The sequence below is a fragment of the Lontra canadensis genome, unplaced genomic scaffold, assembly GCF_010015895.1.
Source record: "Lontra canadensis isolate GAN:19392208 unplaced genomic scaffold, GSC_riverotter_1.0 scaffold36, whole genome shotgun sequence".
Classification (NCBI taxonomy): domain Eukaryota; kingdom Metazoa; phylum Chordata; class Mammalia; order Carnivora; family Mustelidae; genus Lontra; species Lontra canadensis.
Window position 1 is genome coordinate 4,220,485 of NW_022631030.1, and position 17,670 is coordinate 4,238,154.

Genomic DNA, 17,670 nt, shown 5'->3' on the forward strand with positions numbered 1-17,670 from the left:
GCGCTGGCTTCCAGACAGCCTGGCCACTTCGCTAGCTGATCTTGGGCAAGTGACTGAACCAAGGACTGTTGAGAGGGGACAGATCTGCCATCGGTACAGGCCTTTACAACTTAGACGTTTCACATCCGGATCCTTTTCATCACTAATATTTATCTGGATCTTTGCTCCCCAAATGAAGAAACTGAAGAACAAAGAGTGACATGGTTTAAAGTCATACAGCCTGTGAGGGATGAAACTACATATTTCCCCCTTTTAAAAAAAATTGACTTATTATTTATTGTGGGGGGGGAGAGTGGGGGAAGGGGCAGAGGGAGAGGGAGGGAGAGAATCCCAAGTAGACTGCACTGAGCGTGGAGCCTGACGTGGGACTCAGTCTCACAACCCTGATGTCACAACCTGAGCCAAAATCAGAAGTTGGTTGCCCAACAGAAGCACGCAGGTGCCCCCCATAAATATTTGCTGTGGTAAAATACACACACCATAAAATGCACTCTCTTCACCATTTTAAGTGGTGACTCAGTGGCATTAAGTCCATTCACAGTGTGCAACCATCATGACTGCCCAGTTCCAGAACTTTCTGATCACCTCGAGGAACTGAACTTTGAAGCGAGATAGCTCTAAGTCCGAAACCCAGTGCATGTACCTGTAACAATTCACAGCTGAACTGAGTAAACATATAACGGAAATGAAAGTAGGGGATAGACGAGCACTGAATCACGTCTTATAAACAGGAAACGCAAGAGGGAATCAGTAACGGGAGCGTCCACAGGGACCTCTGCCTGCACTAGCTAGGAAAGTCTTTCTGCAAGAGGGGAAGCTTTCGTGAAAAGGCAGGTTTCGAGAGGGAGCAGTGAGGATCCATCATTCCAGGCAGGGCAAGCGGCAGGAGCAAAGAGAGAGGATGAAGCTGAAGAAAGAGGCATTTACAATGACAATGGCAGGATTTCTTGCTAGGAGCCATCTGGCTGGAGGGGAGGCTAGGCAACGTGGCTTGCGAGCACACTGGCACAGCAAGCCCACTGCTTTCGCTTCCCCCGCGTGTTTGTTTGGAGTGCCTTGAGGACAGCTCTAGCCACAAGTCCACCTGTGGCACCAGCCTTATGCAAACAGAGAGGGATGAAGCTGAAGAAAGAGGCACTCAATAGAGAGTGTTATTTGGCTAACTAGAAATTCAGTAGGGTAGAGGGTGCGTGCATGTGACAGCCTGGGCAGATGAGCTGGAGTTAGGTCATAGGGGAGGAACTGGTTCTTAAGACAGGCAATTGGGAGCCACTGCAGGTTCTTGAGCAATGGCAGATGATGTGATGCCATTGGAACCCAGGATTAGACCATTTCTCTATTTCTTCTTTGCCTGACAGTGCCCCCTGGTGCCCCTAGTTTGAATTGCTCCCTCATTTTATGAGTGGGTGGGAGGATGGAGGACTGAGAAGCAGGACTGTTGAGTTGGAGAAGCCAGACTCTTGGGCCACATTCCAATTCATCCTGAGTGATAACAGTAGTGGAAAGGAATAGAGACGACATGTGGACAGAGAGGGTATGATGTGAAGGACAAGGGCATGGTGGTGGTTCCCTCTTCTGTCTCATCGTTCTGAGCTTGGATGTTGGGTATCAGGTACTAAGGTGGAACTGGAAGCAGGATGGTAACTGAGACAAGGTCGGTGTTCTTGAGGAACTTGGACTCTAGTGAGAAAACAATTAGAATACAAGTGTCAAATACGAGGGTGCAAATATGCACATATACCAGTTACTGAACCCAGCTTGACATGGTCCCAGACAGCTGCCTGGATGAGTGGAAACCTAGCTTTCTTTTCTTTTCTTTTCTTTTTTTAAAAGATTTTATTTATTTATTTGACAGAGAAAGACAGCCAGAGAGGGAACACAAGCAGAGAGAGAGGGAGAAGCAGGCTCCCTGCTGAGCAGAGAGCCTGATGTGGGGCTTGATCCCAGAACCCTGGGATCATGACCTGAGCCAGACGCTTAATGCTTAACGAGAGAGCCACCCAGGCACCCCCCCACAGCCTCATTTTCATGATAATAATAGGTAACTGTGGGGGCACCTGGGTTACTCAGTCGGTTAAGCTCTCTGATAATAGAGTGATGGCCAGAACATCATTTTAAATTAAAAATCTAGTTAGAGAACACTATACGCAGAATGCTACCTTTTCTGTAAGAATGGATGAACATTTTATATATTACACACCTATATTTCTTACTTTCTTTTTCTTTTTTAAAACAAATGCTTTTCTTTTCTTTTTTTTTTTTAAGATTTTATTTATTTATTTGACAAACAGAGACCACAAGTAGGCAGAGAGGCAGGCAGAGAGAGAGGTGGAGGCAGGCTCCCTGCGGAGCAGAGAGCCCGATGCAGGGCTTGATCCTAGGACCCTGGGATCGTGACCTGAGCTGAAGGCAGAGGCTTTAACCCACTGAGCCACCCAGGCACCCCTATTTCTTACTTTCAAATAGAAACATTAAAAATAGTTACCTATACAGAGAGGTGGAAGAAGGGTCCTAACCCCAGTATTTGTGGGGCCAGGTCAGAGCACAAATGAGGGCTCACGTATCCTATATTGAAATATGTGAGTTATTTGAAAGCTGACAGTTAAATATGCTTTAACCCCTTATCTTGACAAATACACTTTGTAACGACACCATAAAAAAAAAAAATAGGGGCGCCTGGGTGGCTCAGTGGGTTAAGTCTCTGCCTTCAGCTCAGGTCATGATCTCAGGGTCCTGGGATCGAGCCCTGCATAGGGCTCTCTGCTCGACGGGGAGCCTGCCTCTCCCTCTCTCTCTGCCTGCCTCTCTGCCTACTTGTGCTCCCTCTCTCTGTGTGTTGAATAAATAAAATCTTTTAAAAAAATATGTAAAGCGATGGCTTTGTATGACTTTAAGTCAAAATGCCCAAGGAAAATTAATGCCCAAGGAAAATTAACTTAATTTTTAAAGATTTTATGTTTAAGTAATCTCTACACCCAAAGCCGAGCTCGAACTTACAACCCCGAGATCAAGAATCACATACTCCACAGACTGAGCCAGCCAGGCGTCCCATAAATTAATTTAATTATTATTGCACATGCCTGGGTATTCTCATGATGGGCCAGCAATGTTTGGATAGAATAATACAGTCATATACAATTCATAAATTATTATGTGTTTGATTACATTAAATTAATTTTTCTTGCCTTAATTTTGGCAAAATCCCTAATTGTGCTGTTATGATAAAAGTTTTTCTCACTGTGCATATTCTGTTGCTAGTTACGCTAAATTAATCAACCTTTCTTGAATTATTCTTGTTCTTAGATATTTAAAAAATTCATTCCAATTTAGAGAAACTTTGCTCCTAACTGAAATTATTCCTAGTATTTTTAAACCAGTGTTTTGAGGGGGTTCTGGGTGGCTCAGTCGGTTAAGCATCTGACTCTCGGTTTTGGCTCAGGTTATGATCTCAGGGTCCTTAGATCGAGTCCCACATGGAGCTGTGTGCTCAGTGAGGAATCTTCTTCTCTCTCTGTCTCTCTGTCTCTCTCTCTCTGCCCCTTCCCCCACTTGTGTGTGTGGGTGCACTCTTTCTCAAATAAAAAAATCTTAAAAAAAATATGCTTTGGGGCGCCTGGATGGCTCAGTGGGTTAAAGCCTCTGCCATTGGCTCAGGTCATGATCCCAGGGTCCTGGGATTGCTCCCTGCATCAGGCTCTCTGCTCAGCAGGGAGCCTGCTTCCCCCCCTCCCCCTGCTTGCCTCTCTGCCTGCTTGTGATCTCTGTCTGTCAATAAATAAATAAAATCTTTAAAAAAATGTGCTTTGATTCAGAATTGGATCATAAACTTTTATCATGTTCAGACATTATATAGACATTACATATGATAAATATTTTATCCCAGAAAATGTTTAAAGTATTTTTTCATCATACTAATCTTTATCATTTATATTGCAATTTTCACCATCTCTTAAAGCAATATCCAGGTCCACTTGGTGTTTCTTGTTTTACTCTTTTAATGTTTTTAAAGAATTTTTCCCTCAGAATTATATTTTATTTTTTTAAAGAGTTTATTTATTTATTTATTTGAGGGAGAGTGAGAGTGAGAAAGCACAAGCAAGGGTAGGGGCAGAGGGAGAAGCAGGCTCCTCCCTGAGCAGGGAGCCTGATGAGGGCCTCTAACTCCAGAACCCTGGAGTCATAACCCGAGCCAAAGGCAGATGCTTAACCCACTGAGCCACTCAGATGCCTCAGAATTTTATTTTAAAAATTTTTATTTGATCCTAGCTGATCAAATAACATTGCAACACATTACATTGTGTACAACATGGTGATTTGGTAACTCTATACATTTTTAAAAAATATTTTTCTTTATTTATTGGACAGACAGAGATCACAAGTAAGCAGAGAGGCAGGCAGAGGCGGGGTGGGGGGGGAAGCAGGCCCCCCACTGTGCAGAGAGCCCGATGTGGGGCTCCATCCCAGGACCCTGAGATCATGACCTGAGCCGAAGGCAAAGGCCCAACCCACTGAGCCACCCAGGCGCCTCCATTACTATTTTTTTTTTAAAAGAAGACCTAGATTTGTTAAACTATTACAAAGATAAAACAATTATCATTGAAGTACTTTGAGGACTTCACTTATTGTTATGGCCACTGACCTAAGAGGTTAGACATTAAAGGATATATCCTAAGAGGTATTGACTGGTGAAACATGGTGAAAGAAGTAAGAGCTCGTCAGAAACATCTGCGTTAGAGGTATTTCATGTGGCTAGGATGCTTCCCAAGAGGCTCCCTGACGATGCCTGAATGATAATCTGGGTCCCAGATTAGTAAAAAAGACCCTTACCCCTGTGAAGAATGAGCAGAGGCCAGGATCTTAAGGGGAAAGGGATCCTCTGAAAGCCTGTATCTTGGGAGCAGCCTCCCTCCTTCCCATCCGGTCTACCTAGGCCTTCAAGCACCTGTGCTTCTCACCACGTCCGCCTGCCAGGTCATGGAAAGTACGGGGAGTAGAGGGCAGGAACTATGGTGCTGCTCAGAGGGGACCTATACACAGAGAGCTTGGGGTTAGGTGATAAGCTACAAGTACCTTCCTGGTTAAGTTAATTCACCTTTGTTAATAAAGGTCCTAGTTTCTTCTGCTGGTGGCAACTTTTTGTCTCAGTACAGTCTACCTCAAGAACTGGTTCAGGTAAATTCTGGAGAAGGAACGAGACTTTCATCAACACGCACTCCACAGGAGAAGACGCATCACGTTCCTTCCTAGTTATGAGCAGATCCCACGGCCGCATCGAGCATGCTCAGTGATCATCATCTGTACCCTCAACTGTCCAGCAGCTGTTGGTGTGGTGTCTACCTCCATCTCATCTTCACACTCTCTTCTCGAACCTTCTGTCCGGACTTCAGCCATGTAGTACTGGCTGCTCACAGACTGAGAAAGCTTTCCTTCTAGTCTCTCCCACGTGGCTTGGCCTTCTTAACCCTTCTTCCCAGGTATAAAATGGAGAGATGTCCCCCACCCTCGTTCCCGAGTTCTTCTCCGTCTTTGTCCTCAGGGTCAGGATGCGAAGCCTGGCATTCGCATTGCGGGAGCATTGTCTCCAGAGCTCATTTATCACTAGGCACAAACCTAAACTCAGCAATAGGGTCAACCTCATCATCGCTGTCTTCTTTAGGCCCCCCGGCCCCCGCGCGCCCGCTTATGGTGGGGTGTCCGGTGAGAATCTAGCCCAGAGCCGTCTAACCAAGACAGGTGGCTCTCAGCGATACAAAGGGTGCTGCTCAGCCAGGCAGGGGACACTTTGGAGGAAGCTCACTGTAGCAGGGAGTGCGGCGACACGGGCCAATAACTCTATACGTCATGCTATGTTCGCAAGCATAGATACATCTGTCCCCATAGGATGGTATCACAGGACCACTGACTGTTCCCTGGGTGGTGGTGGTTTTACTTTTACAAAAAGTCTTCAAGGCTGAGACCTTATAAAGAAAACTCTGGAAAGCAGGCTGTTGCTACATTTCTTCAAATCTCTTTTCAGTTGAGATTGTGACTTGATTGTGGCCAGAAGATAGTCTCTGTATAAGACGTTGGTTTGGGGGAATATTTGCATGTGCATCTTTTTCTTTATGGTCATGCAAACATTTTTATTTCCTTGTTTTAGTTTCCATATGTATACATTTAATTCTATTTTGATATGATGTCAAACATTGAGAAATTTGCAAATAGCAGAGAATCCTCTTTTTTTTTTTAAATATATTTTATTTATTTTTTTGGCAGACAGAGATCACAAGTACGCAGAGAGGCAGACAGAGAGAGAGAGAGGAGGAAGCAGAGAGCCCGATGAGGGGCTCGATCCCAGGACCCTGGGATCATGACCTGAGCCAAAGGCAGAGGTTTAACCCACTGAGCCACCCAGGTGCCCCAAATAGCAAAGAATCCTCTTATACCCTTTATTTTTTTTTCTCTTATACCCTTTATTTAGTGCCACGTATTATTAACATGTTACCACATTTGTTGCTATTTTAGTCTCTCTCCAAATTAAAATTCATATTTTTTGTAGTAATCTCTACACCCATCGTGGGGCTCTAAGTCACAGCCTGGAGATCAAGGGTTGTGTGCTTTCCCGACTGAGCCAGCCAGCCAGCCACCCCAGAAATTTTATTTGGTATATGTGTGTGTATGTATAATTATTTTTCTTATGAATCATGAGAGTAGATTGCATACATCATGCTTCTAGGTCCCTTACTACCTCAGTATTTCCTTTTTTTTAAATTGATTTGACAGAGAGAGAGGTCACAAGTAGGCAGAGAGGCAGCCAGAGAGAGAGGGGGAAGCAGGCTCCCTGCTGAGCAGAGAGCCTGATGTGGGGCTCGATCCCAGGACCCTGAGATCATGACCTGTGCTGAAGGCAGAGGCTTAACCCACTGAGCCACCTAGGCACCCCCTCAGTATTTCCTAAGAAGGCTATTCTCTCTCGCTCTTTTTTTTTTTTTTAAGATTTTATTTATTTGATAGATACACAGCTAGAAAGGGAACACAAGCAGAGGGAGTGGGAGAGGGAGAAGCAGGCTCCCCAGTGAGCAGGGAGCCCGATGTAGGGCTCGATTCCAGGACCCCGGGATCATGACCCGAGCGGAAGGCAGATGCCTAATTGACTGAGCCACCCAGGCACCCCTCTCGCTCTTTTTTTAAGTTTATTATTTATTTATTTATTTATTTATTTGACAGAGATCACAAGTAGGCAGAGAGGTAGGAAGAGAGAGAGGAGGAAGCAGGCTCCCTGCTGAGCAGAGAGCCTAATGTGGAGCTCGATCCCAGCAACCTGGGATTATGACCTGAGCCAAAGGCAGAGGCTTTAACCCACTGAGCCACCCAGGTGCCCCAAGTTAATTTATTTTTTTTAATAATCTCTACACCCCATCGTGGGGGCTCGAACTCACGACCTTGAGATTAAGAGTCGCACACTCCTCCGACTGAGCCAGCGAGGTGCCCCAAGAAGGCTATTCTTTTATATAACCATGAAACAGTTATCCAATTTAAAAGATTCAAGTCGCTGCAAGACATGTCTACTCTACGATCCATATTCCAGTTTGACAAGAGTCCTAATAATGTCCCTTGTAGCCACCGTGTCTCGGCTCCAGTGTGGGACAACGTCCAGAACTCTCCATTGCATTTAGTGCTCAGTTCTCCTTTCATCTGTGATGGTTCCCCAGGCTCTGTCGGTCCCATTATCTGGATTTGACTGATGCGTCCTTGGGCTTCAGTTATGGTGGCGCCCCCAGGCCAGAGAACTACACAAGGAGCTCTTACGGTAGTCTCCCTCGATGGTTTTGGCCTGAACGGTTTTCAGTTTTCACTATGATAGTTTTGAAATGGTGATTTTCTACCTCCAGCCTCCCCCCCTGTGTATGGGGCAGCACCGTACCATAAAGAGGAGCTCTCCTTTCTCATTTACTGGTTTGTCTTACTAGTTTAGACTAACGGATTCCTACTGTATTCCATGGGTTTTATGCCTTTACTGTCCTTATTTACTTTGAGGCTGACATTAGCCCAGATTTGGCCACCTTTGAGCAGGCTCTTGTGCTCTTTGACATTCTCTCCCCCATATACCATAATTTTTGGCACTATTTTCTTTCTGGCACACCCAGTTTACCTTGTACCTTCCCTGCCCCAGTCCTGTAATCAACCATTTTCCCATTGTGAAATTCCTTTTAGTGGGGAATGGTAGTTAGAAATGGTAGTTAGAAACCAAAATCTGGGCATCAGATATGCTCCTTGTTACTGGGTATGAACTTTCTTGACTCTTTCAGTGGACAGAGCTGGGGAAAATATGTACATATCATATACATATAATATAGATGACACATATATAAAATATCTATACATAAAATAATACATATGTAACACATCTAAACTAATATATGTTATATATAATATAATCTAATATTATCTAACCTATTATTTTAAGAAAGATTTTATTTATTTATTTGAGAGAGAGAAAGAGCATGAGAGGGGAGAAGGTCAGAGGGAGAAGCAGACTCCCCATAGAGCTGGAAGCCTGATGTGGGTCTCGATCCTGGGACTCCAGGATCATGACCTGAGCCAAAGGCAGTCGCTTAACCAACTGAGCCACCCAGGAGCCCCTATTATTCTTTTTTAGAGATTATTCATTTACTTGGGAGAGAGAGCACGAGCAGGAGGGATAGAGGGAGAGGGAGAAGCAGACTCCTTATTGAGCAGGGAGCCTGACTTGGGCCTCAATCCCAGGACCCTGAGATCATGACCTGGACCAAAGACAATCAATTGAGCCACTCAGGCGCCCCTAGATCTAGTCTAATATATATAATGTGTGTGTGTGTGTGTGTGTGTGTGTGTGTGTGTGTGTGTGTGTTCTAACACACACACAGACACATATATAGTATATACATTGTCAGAAAGCATGAGTTCATGCTGGCAACTTCCAATGCTGACCCAGCTCCAGAGGATTCTACCTTGCCTTCCTGCATTCCATATTGATGTCTCCCTTCTTCTGAAGAACTCTGGCTCCCAGCGATATTTCAGACTTGCTACACCCATACCACCACAAAACACGAAGTTAATAAAAATAGTTCAAGAAGTCTTTTATTCCCCCAGGCTGAGGATATAAAGTTAGTTCTTACTTGTCTCCTTTCTGGATGGTTATATTATTCATAAGAAATATAGCTGCGTTCATTTGTTTCTGTTTGCTTTCACTTTGGGATATTTTCTCTCATTTTTGTTGATTTAATTTAAATTTAATTTAATTTAGTTATTTAATTTATTTAATTTTTTAAAAAGATTTTATTTATTTATCTGATAGAGAGGGAGAGAAAGCACAAGTAGGCAGGGTGGCCAGCAGAGGGAGAAGGAGAGGGGGAAGCAGACTCCCGTCTGGGCAGGGAGCCCGATGCAGGGCTCGATCCCAGGACGCCAGGATCATGACCTGAGCCGAAGGCAGATATCCAACCAACGGAGCCACCCAGAGGCCCCTCATTTTTTTTTTTTTAATTTTAAATGTATTTATTTGAAAGAGAGAGAGCACAAGTAGGGGGAGCAGCAGAGGGAGAGGGAGAAGCTGGTTCCCCTGCTGAGCAAGGAGCCCAGTGTGAGATCCCGGGGTTCTGGAATCATGACCTGAGCAGAAGGCAGACGCTTAACTGACTGAGCCACTCAGGTGTCCTCTTTTTTTTTTTTTTTTTTTTTGTAACAGCTGCATGGTACTCCATTGGATTTACCTACCATAATTTTGTCAAACAATCTGTTTGGACTTTTGGATGATTTCCAATATTTTGCAATGTTACAGATAATGTTACAATAAATTTCTGTTTTGTTGAAAGTGTCTTAACAGTAAATTCCTGGAAGCGGATTGCTGGGTCAAAGAGTAAATGCATACGTAGCTTTTTTTCTTTTGTTTTGGCTTTTAGTTACGGTAAAAACAAATAAAAAAACCCAACAAGCCACATGACATAAAATCTACCATCTTAACTACTGTTAAGTGTATAGTTCAGTAGTGGTAAATACATTCTTTGTGAAATAGATCTCCAGAACTTTTTTTATCTTAAAAAACTGAAGATTTATATCCATTAAACAAAAACTCCTCCTTTCCCTCTTTACCTTAGACATCAGCGATCACTATTCTACTTTCTGCTTCTAGAAATTTATATAGGTATAAGTGGGATCACACAGTATTCATCTTTTTGCAACTGGCTTCTTTCACTTGGCATAACGATCTCATGTTTCATTCCTGCTGTAGCATGTATCAGAATTTCATTTGTTTCTCTGGTTGAATAATATTCCATTGGACATGTAGACCACAATTTGTACATTTATGCATCACCAGACACTTGACTTGCTTCTACCTCTCGGCTCTTGTGAGTAGCGCTCCTATGAACATGAGTGTGCAAATATCTCTTTGAGACTCTGCTTCCAATTCTTCTGCATAAATTCCTAGAAGTGGGGTTGCTGAATTGTATGATGTTTCTATTTTTAATTTGTTGAGGAAAATCCATACTGTTTTCTATAATGTTGCACCACTCCACGGTCCCACCAATAATGCCCAAGGACTCCAACCTCTCCACATCCTTGCCAACACTGGCTATTTTCTGTTGCCTTGCTAGGAGCCATCCCACTAGGAACAAGATGACATCCCACCTCAGCCCTACTAGTACCTCTCTGATGACCAGAGATGCCAAGCTGCCCCTCATTTGTCTGCTGGCCAAATGCACATCATCGTTGGAGACATGTCCATTCTGGTCTTGCGCATGAACCCCTCCCCCATGTGATTACCCGCCGTTGAGTGGTAGGAGCTCTCCAGACACCTACCCTCATTAGATACATGACCCTCAAGTACTTTCCCCCCACTCTGGAGACCGTCCTTGCTACTCTGTTGATCATGCTGCTTGAGGCACAAGAGCCTCCGTGTACAATGTGTCCAATTTGGCCAATTTTTTTTTTATTTCTTATGCTTTTGGTGTCAGATTCAAGAAGTCACTGCCAAGTCCAATGTCATGAAACTTTTCCTCTATGCTTTCTCCTAGGAATGTCATAGGTTTGGGACTTATATGAAGGTTTTTATTCCATTTTGAGTAAATTTTTGAAGATGGTGTAAGATAAGAGTCTAAACTCATGCTTTTGCATCCAGTTTCCCCAAGACCATTTGTTGGAGAGACTGTCCTTTCCCTACTGAGTGGTCTGAGCACTCCTGCTGAAGATCCCATGAGCAAGTATGTCAGAGTTTATTTCTGGGCTCTCTATTGGTCTCTGCAAATGTCCGTTTTACGCCATTACTACGCGGTCTTGATTACTGCAGCTTTGTAACAATGCACATGTAGATATTGTAGGTAATGATGCCAAACCCCTCCCCACTGGTGGGTGACATTCTGCTTTCCTACCAGCAATGTACCAGAGTGCCTGCGTCCCCAAAACCTTGCTAACAGAGTGTTCTGTCAAGTTTGTTCCCTGACAAGTTTATTAGAATGTAGCTTCTTTAGCTTTAGAAAGTTTCAAGTCTTTGAAAGTCTTAAAGTCTTTTAAATTTGAGAATTTAAAAGAAGTTATTTAATCTCTCAAGAAGTAAAACTACTACATAGTTACATGCAAAAGAATTAATCTAGACACAAACCTCCCATGGTTCACAAAAATTAATCTCATAGACCTAAGTGTAAAACATTAAACTATAAAACTTCTAGATGGCATAGGAGAGAATCAAAGTGATCTTGGGTTTGGCATGACTTTGTAGCATGACCCATGAAAGAAAAAAATTGGTAAGTCGGACTTTGTTAAAATTAAAAACTTCTGTTTTGTGGAAGACACTGTTGAGAGACTGAAGACAAGCGACAGACAGGGAGAAAATATTTGCAATACACATATCTAATAAAGAACTAGTATCTAGGGGCTCCTGGTTAGCTCAGTGGCTTAAGCATCTGACTCCTGGTTTCAGCTCAGGTCACGGTCTTTGGGGTCAGGGGATCGAGCTTCACACTGGGCTCCGTGCTCAGCATGGAGTTTGCTTGAGATTCTCTTCCTCTCCCTCTGCCCCTCGCACTGCTCGCTCTCTCTAAATAAATAACTAATTAACTAAATAAGTAAAATCTTTAAAAAAGCGAGAAATACAGATAGCAAATACCCATATGAAAAGATATAAACATCATTTGTCATTGGGGAATTGCTAATTAAAGCAGCAGTGAGACGCTCCTACACATTCATTTCTAATGGCTAAATTTCTGAACACCAAACACACCAGATGCTGGTGAGGATGTAGAGTGACAGGAACTCTCATTCACGGCGGGTGGGAATGCAGAATGGTGCGCTCACTTTGGAAAACAGTTGGCGATTTCTTACAAAACGAAACATACTCTTTACTGTATGATCGAGCAATCGTTCTCCTTGGTATTTACCCAAATGAGCTGAAAAATTCTGTCTGTGCAAAAACATGTGCACGGATGTGCACAGCAGCTTTATTCATCCCTGCTAAAACTTGCAGCAACCGAGATGTCCTTCAGTAGTACAATGGATAAACGGGGAAGTACATCCAGGGAGTAGAATATTATTTTTTTTCATGATTTTGAGAGAGAGAGTGAGAGAGAACACAAGCAAGGAGAGGGGCAGGGGAGAAGAGGAAGCAGACTCCCCGCTGAGCAGAGAGCCCTATTCGGGGCTCGATCCCAGGACCCTGGGATCATGACCTGAGCTGAAGGCAGAGGCTTTAACCCACTGAGCCACCCAGGCGCCCTGAGACTGAGAATCTTAAGCAGTCTCCATGCCCAGCACGAAGCCGGACTTGATCTCAGCACCCTGAGATCAGACCGGAGTCAAAATCAAGAGTTGGACGCCTGATGGAGCCACCCAGGTGTCCCTCAGTATTTTTAATATTATGCAACAGTCCATCTCAGATGTCTGCGAATAGTGCCTATTGAAGAGTCATTTCAATTTCCACGAGACCATAATTTTCTCTTTATTTGAGAATCTTCTGTTGTTTTGCTTAACTCTTCAAGCTCTTTTGATATCTCATCTACATTAAATCTACTGTTTTAACAGCACCTAATCGGCATTCCCATTGTGTGTCCCAGAGAGGGAGGAAGGCCAAATGTGATGTGTGTCTTTCCAAGATGTTTCCTCTTTGGGCAGATAGAGAAAACAGTGTATATGATCTTTCTATTGTTCTGAATGCCACCATGTCAGCACAAACTGAGCTGAGGTCTAGTAACGAGTTCAACTACGTGCCACGGCACAAAAATGCTTCTGGATTTTTGGTGCAAAAAATGACCTTATTCCCCCTTACCTTTGTTAACCATGATAGTCTCGTCATCATTGACTGCCCTCAACAATGCTTTTTTTTTCAATTAAGTAGGTTTCACACCCAGCATGGAGCCCAACATGGGGCTTGAACTCATGACCCTGAGATCAAGACCTGAGCTAAGATCAAGAGTCAGATGCTGGGGCGCCTGGGTGGCTCAGTGGGTTAAAGCCTCTGCCTTTAGCTCGGGTCATGATCCCTCAGGTCACAATCCCAGGGTCCTGGGATTGAGACCCACATGGGCTCTCTGCTCAGCAGCGGGCATGCTTCCTCCCACCCCTCCCTCTCTGACTGCCTCTCTGCCTACTTGTGATCTCTGTCTGTCAAATAAATAAATAAAATCTTTTAAAAAAAAAGATCTTAACCAACTGAACCACCAAGGTGTCCCACCCCCAACAATGTCTTAAATCAATGCCTAAAATTATGGGGTGCTTTTTTTTTAGTCCTTTCCTTATGTCAAAACAGAGCTAAAACCCATTAAAAAAGTATGTGTGTTTCATGTAGATTACATATATACACATTTTTAAAAATCTGATTTAATATTACAAATGTTCCTCAGCTATTGCATTATTTTCTGAGTACTTCTGGAACCATAAATTAGAACAAGAAGAAAAGCAAGAGGATTTGACTAGGTAATTAATGTATTTCTTACCCAAGCACTACAGCTACTCAAATCCTCCCCTACATGAAAATTCAGGAGTTTTGTCTGTGGCATTTGGATATACTTACCTGATGTCTTCAGGACATTATGAGATGCAGAAGAGGGCTTTTCTGGGCGTGAACGGCATCATCAGCTGAGCCGATGTTTAGGGTTATGAGTTTGACCAGGCCAGTGACAAGGAAAACATTTTTTGGTACGTTGGTGATCTGCAGAGCCCTTAGCTGGTGCTAGGAGGGAATTGGGTGAGCAGGGGCAGAATGAAAACAAACCTACGAATGTACCTTTTAACATAGTGTTGACTTTGGGATGCTGTAAGATGATGTGCATCAGTCAAAAGCAAAATTAGATGAAAAAGGGAAAGAAATCCATCTCTAAAAACCATAGCGGTAATATAGATTATACTGAGTGCTTGATGGGACACCAGCGGGGAGGGGGAAAGCACACATAATACCACAAGCAAGACCCCTGATTCAGACGTGCTTTCATGGTTTGACCCCCAACTCTAAAAGCCCCTTTTATTGTCCCTGTGAACATCTCTCACTGAGCGAAACAAAATCCCTAACTTAGCACCACAGCAGAAAGCAGAAACCTGGGGGCCGGTGCTGAAAGACTTTGGTTCCCCCCACTCCTCATTCCAACTTCCATTATAAAATTCTGTAAGGATAGAGAGTACCTCTAGGCATTTGGTTTTCTTAGGAACTGGCTGCAGACCGTCTTCTCCATCACTGCAACTCACACTAGTAAGCAACTTGAACTTCTTCCTTACTGTCAGTTGGTGTCGGCTCTTTTCCACCAACATTCTCTTCTCTCTCCAGCCTCCGAATAGATGATGACCCCCGCTTTGGCAACTGTGGGTTTGAAGAGGCTCTTATCTGAAACACAGTCCTGGAGGAGAAAGACAAGTTATCAAGTTAGTAGCAATACCACTTGACTTCAAGGCCAACCCCCATTTCCATGGTCAACTCAAGGGGAATGGTTGGTTTATAATCCTGCTACATGGGGAAGTATGTTGGCTTTTCAAAGAGGGTGTCATCCCAGTGCTTCTTTTGCATTGTGTTCTCATGTCCTTTTCAGCTTAAGAATGAAGAGTATTGGGGTGCCTGGGTGGCTCAGTGGGTTAAAGTCTCTGCCTTCGGCTCAGGTCATGATCCCAGGGTCCTGGGATCAAGCCCCGCATAGGGCTCTCTGCTCAGCGGGGAGCCTGCTTCCTCCTCTCTCTCTGCCTGCCTCTCTGCCTACTTGTGATCTGTCTGACAAATAAATAAATAAATAAATAAACTAAAAAAGAAAAAAGAATGAAGAGCATTTTGTAAGACAGCAAATCATTTGTTATAAGAATTGTGGCCCCACATCACCTCTGCCTGCCCATAGCTGTGTGGCTGGATGTCAAAGTTATAGCTCATTCAAAGTGGCTTCGGTGAGTCTCAGATCACTCAGAGGGGAAGTTTGGGCCTCAAACTAATAGAAATACTATTTTAGAGGATCCTGCCCATTTCAAGAAGGTCTTTCTTGCTGTGGAAAGCTGGCTGGTTAACTGCACACAGTGTAGGCACAGCAAGTTTTCTGAGTTTGATTTTGGACATGTGGAGTCGGTTGTTTTCTAAAAAAAATTTTTTTAAAGATTCTTACATATTTATTTGACAGAGAGAAAGCACAAGTGGCGGGGGAGTGCAGTGGCTGCAGGCAGAGGGAGAGGGAGAAGCATTTTTCCCACGGAGAAGGGAGCCCCACGAGAGTTTCAATCCCAGGACCTGAGATCACGATCCCAGCCCAACGCAGACGTTTAGCTGACCGAGCCACCCAGGTGCCCCTGGACATGCTGAATTTGAAGCACAAGTGCGATATCCAGGCGCTGTCTGTGTCCAGGAAATGGTTGCAACCTAAACTTTTCAAGAGCTGGGCTAAAGGCACAGATTCAGAAATCGTCATGTAGGGAGTAGAGAGGGGTCATGAAAGAATACAGGAGAGGGTAGTGTCCAGGGGCCCCGGGTGGAGGAAGTGGCCACTGACAGGAAGTGCTACAGGAAGACAGACTGGGAACCCGGGAGGTGTTCACTGAACAGCTAACATTTCTGAATAGAACAGGTTCCAGGTGGGGAGATCAAATATCTTGAAGGAGAGGTGGGTGTATTCGCCAAGATTTGAAACTGGGGGAAAAGGCACAATTGGACAATAAAAGCGTCAGCATCAATAACGGAAACAGACCATGCCCTGAGCAGGAGGCTAATACAAATCCTTACATTATTCTCCTTTGTTTAGAGAGATTAGCATTTTGTGGTTAGAGCTTAGCTTGGCTGGGGGTAGAGACAGAGTATACTGTAAAATCATATAACAAAATAGGAAGTTGGGAGTCTGATGGCTACAGAAAGGGAGGGGAAAACCCAAGAGGAAGAGGAAGAGGAAGGAAAAACACATCTCAGAGAAAACATTAAGTTGGGGCCTGACAGGTGTGAGAGAGAGGCTGGGGCAAAACCAGTGGAGTTTTAGAAACTGCAGTCCTTGGGGCACCTGGGTGGCTCAGTGGTTTAAGCCTCTGCCTTTGGCTCAGGTCATGATCTCAGGGTCCTGGGATCAAGCTCCACATCGGGCTCTCTGCTCAGCAGGGAGCCTGCTTCCCCCTCTCTCTCTGCCTGCTGCTCTGATTACTTGTGAACTCTGTCTGTCAAATAAATAAAGTTAAAAAAAAAAAAGAAAGAAAGAAAGAAAGAAAGAAACAAACTGCAGTCCTTGCTCTGCACTGTGCTGTCTCCCCTGATGGGACCGCCACAGCTCATTAAAGGCTTGCTACATAACTCAGCTTCCTATCAGTGGGGCACTGCGGGGTGAGGGATTAAGGCAGCATTTGGGATTAGGTGGGCGAAGTCGGGGAGTCCAGGCCAGGATGGAAATGAAGCATTGAAGCAAGCGGTTAATTGAAACAAAGGGGGAAGGATGAGATCCTCAGGTATCCTTGGCATTAGTAGAGAACACTAGGTTTCCCAGCAGATTTGGGATGGGGTCTCAAATATATTTTGAACATTGAAGGAAAAGATAGCTTATTGAGGAATCTAGAGCCACCCAGGGGTAGATATGGAACTAGAATGTTCAAGTAAACAAATTAATAGGGACTAGTGAAGGAGGGTGAGCTCTTTCTGGTCTGCGGGCTCCTTGTCATAATGACAATGAGATAATCTCCTGAAGATGCCGAGAAAAGCTGATGACGCTGAAGGAAACAGTCTGGAACAGCATCTTGGGAATCCCCTGTGACAATGTGCTTCCCCTTGTGACCGGCGTGTGGGCACACCCTCTGGAACATTTTTGTATCCCCAACATATCTGCAGTAACTCAATAAATAATAGACTAAATGAATGAACGGAGGAGGACGAATGGATAGACAGAAGTCTGCGGAGCGTGTGGAGGCGGTGCAATCCCGGAGCCCAGCTCAGAGGCAGTAACCTGCGACTCTCACCTAAAAAGTTCACGACCCGGAGCCAGGAGAAAGAACAGCACCGGCATTTGGCCCAGTCCAAACTCCCGCTCTGTTTGGGGCGGGGCTAGGAGGAGGGCCTAGTCGGCTTCTGCGCGTCAACTGACCAATCGCCGCCTCAAGGGGGCGGGGATTTCAATCTGTCTCCGTTCTTCCCTTTGGAGAGAGTAAATACATTTGGGCGCGGTTCAAACGGACCAATGAGTGCTCGATGTTTCCTGCGGTTCCTTCTCAACGATTGGCCGGAGCTCA

At 44.4% G+C, this 17,670-nt stretch overlaps 2 long non-coding RNA genes across 2 annotated transcripts; one reads left to right on the forward strand and one right to left on the reverse strand.

Moving 5' to 3' along the window:
* The first annotated feature begins 28 nt into the window (after positions 1–28).
* LOC116874351 lies at positions 29–2,696 on the forward strand. The gene is made up of 3 exons (XR_004383974.1): positions 29–203; positions 1,655–1,658; positions 2,671–2,696. It is a non-coding gene; the product is annotated as an uncharacterized LOC116874351 (long non-coding RNA).
* Positions 2,697–14,062: 11,366 nt separating this feature from the next.
* Positions 14,063–17,499, reverse strand: LOC116874350. Its single transcript, XR_004383973.1, has 3 exons — positions 17,401–17,499; positions 14,626–14,837; positions 14,063–14,179 (listed from the first exon to the last, which is right to left on the reverse strand). It is a non-coding gene; the product is annotated as an uncharacterized LOC116874350 (long non-coding RNA).
* Between the last annotated feature and the right edge of the window lie 171 nt (positions 17,500–17,670).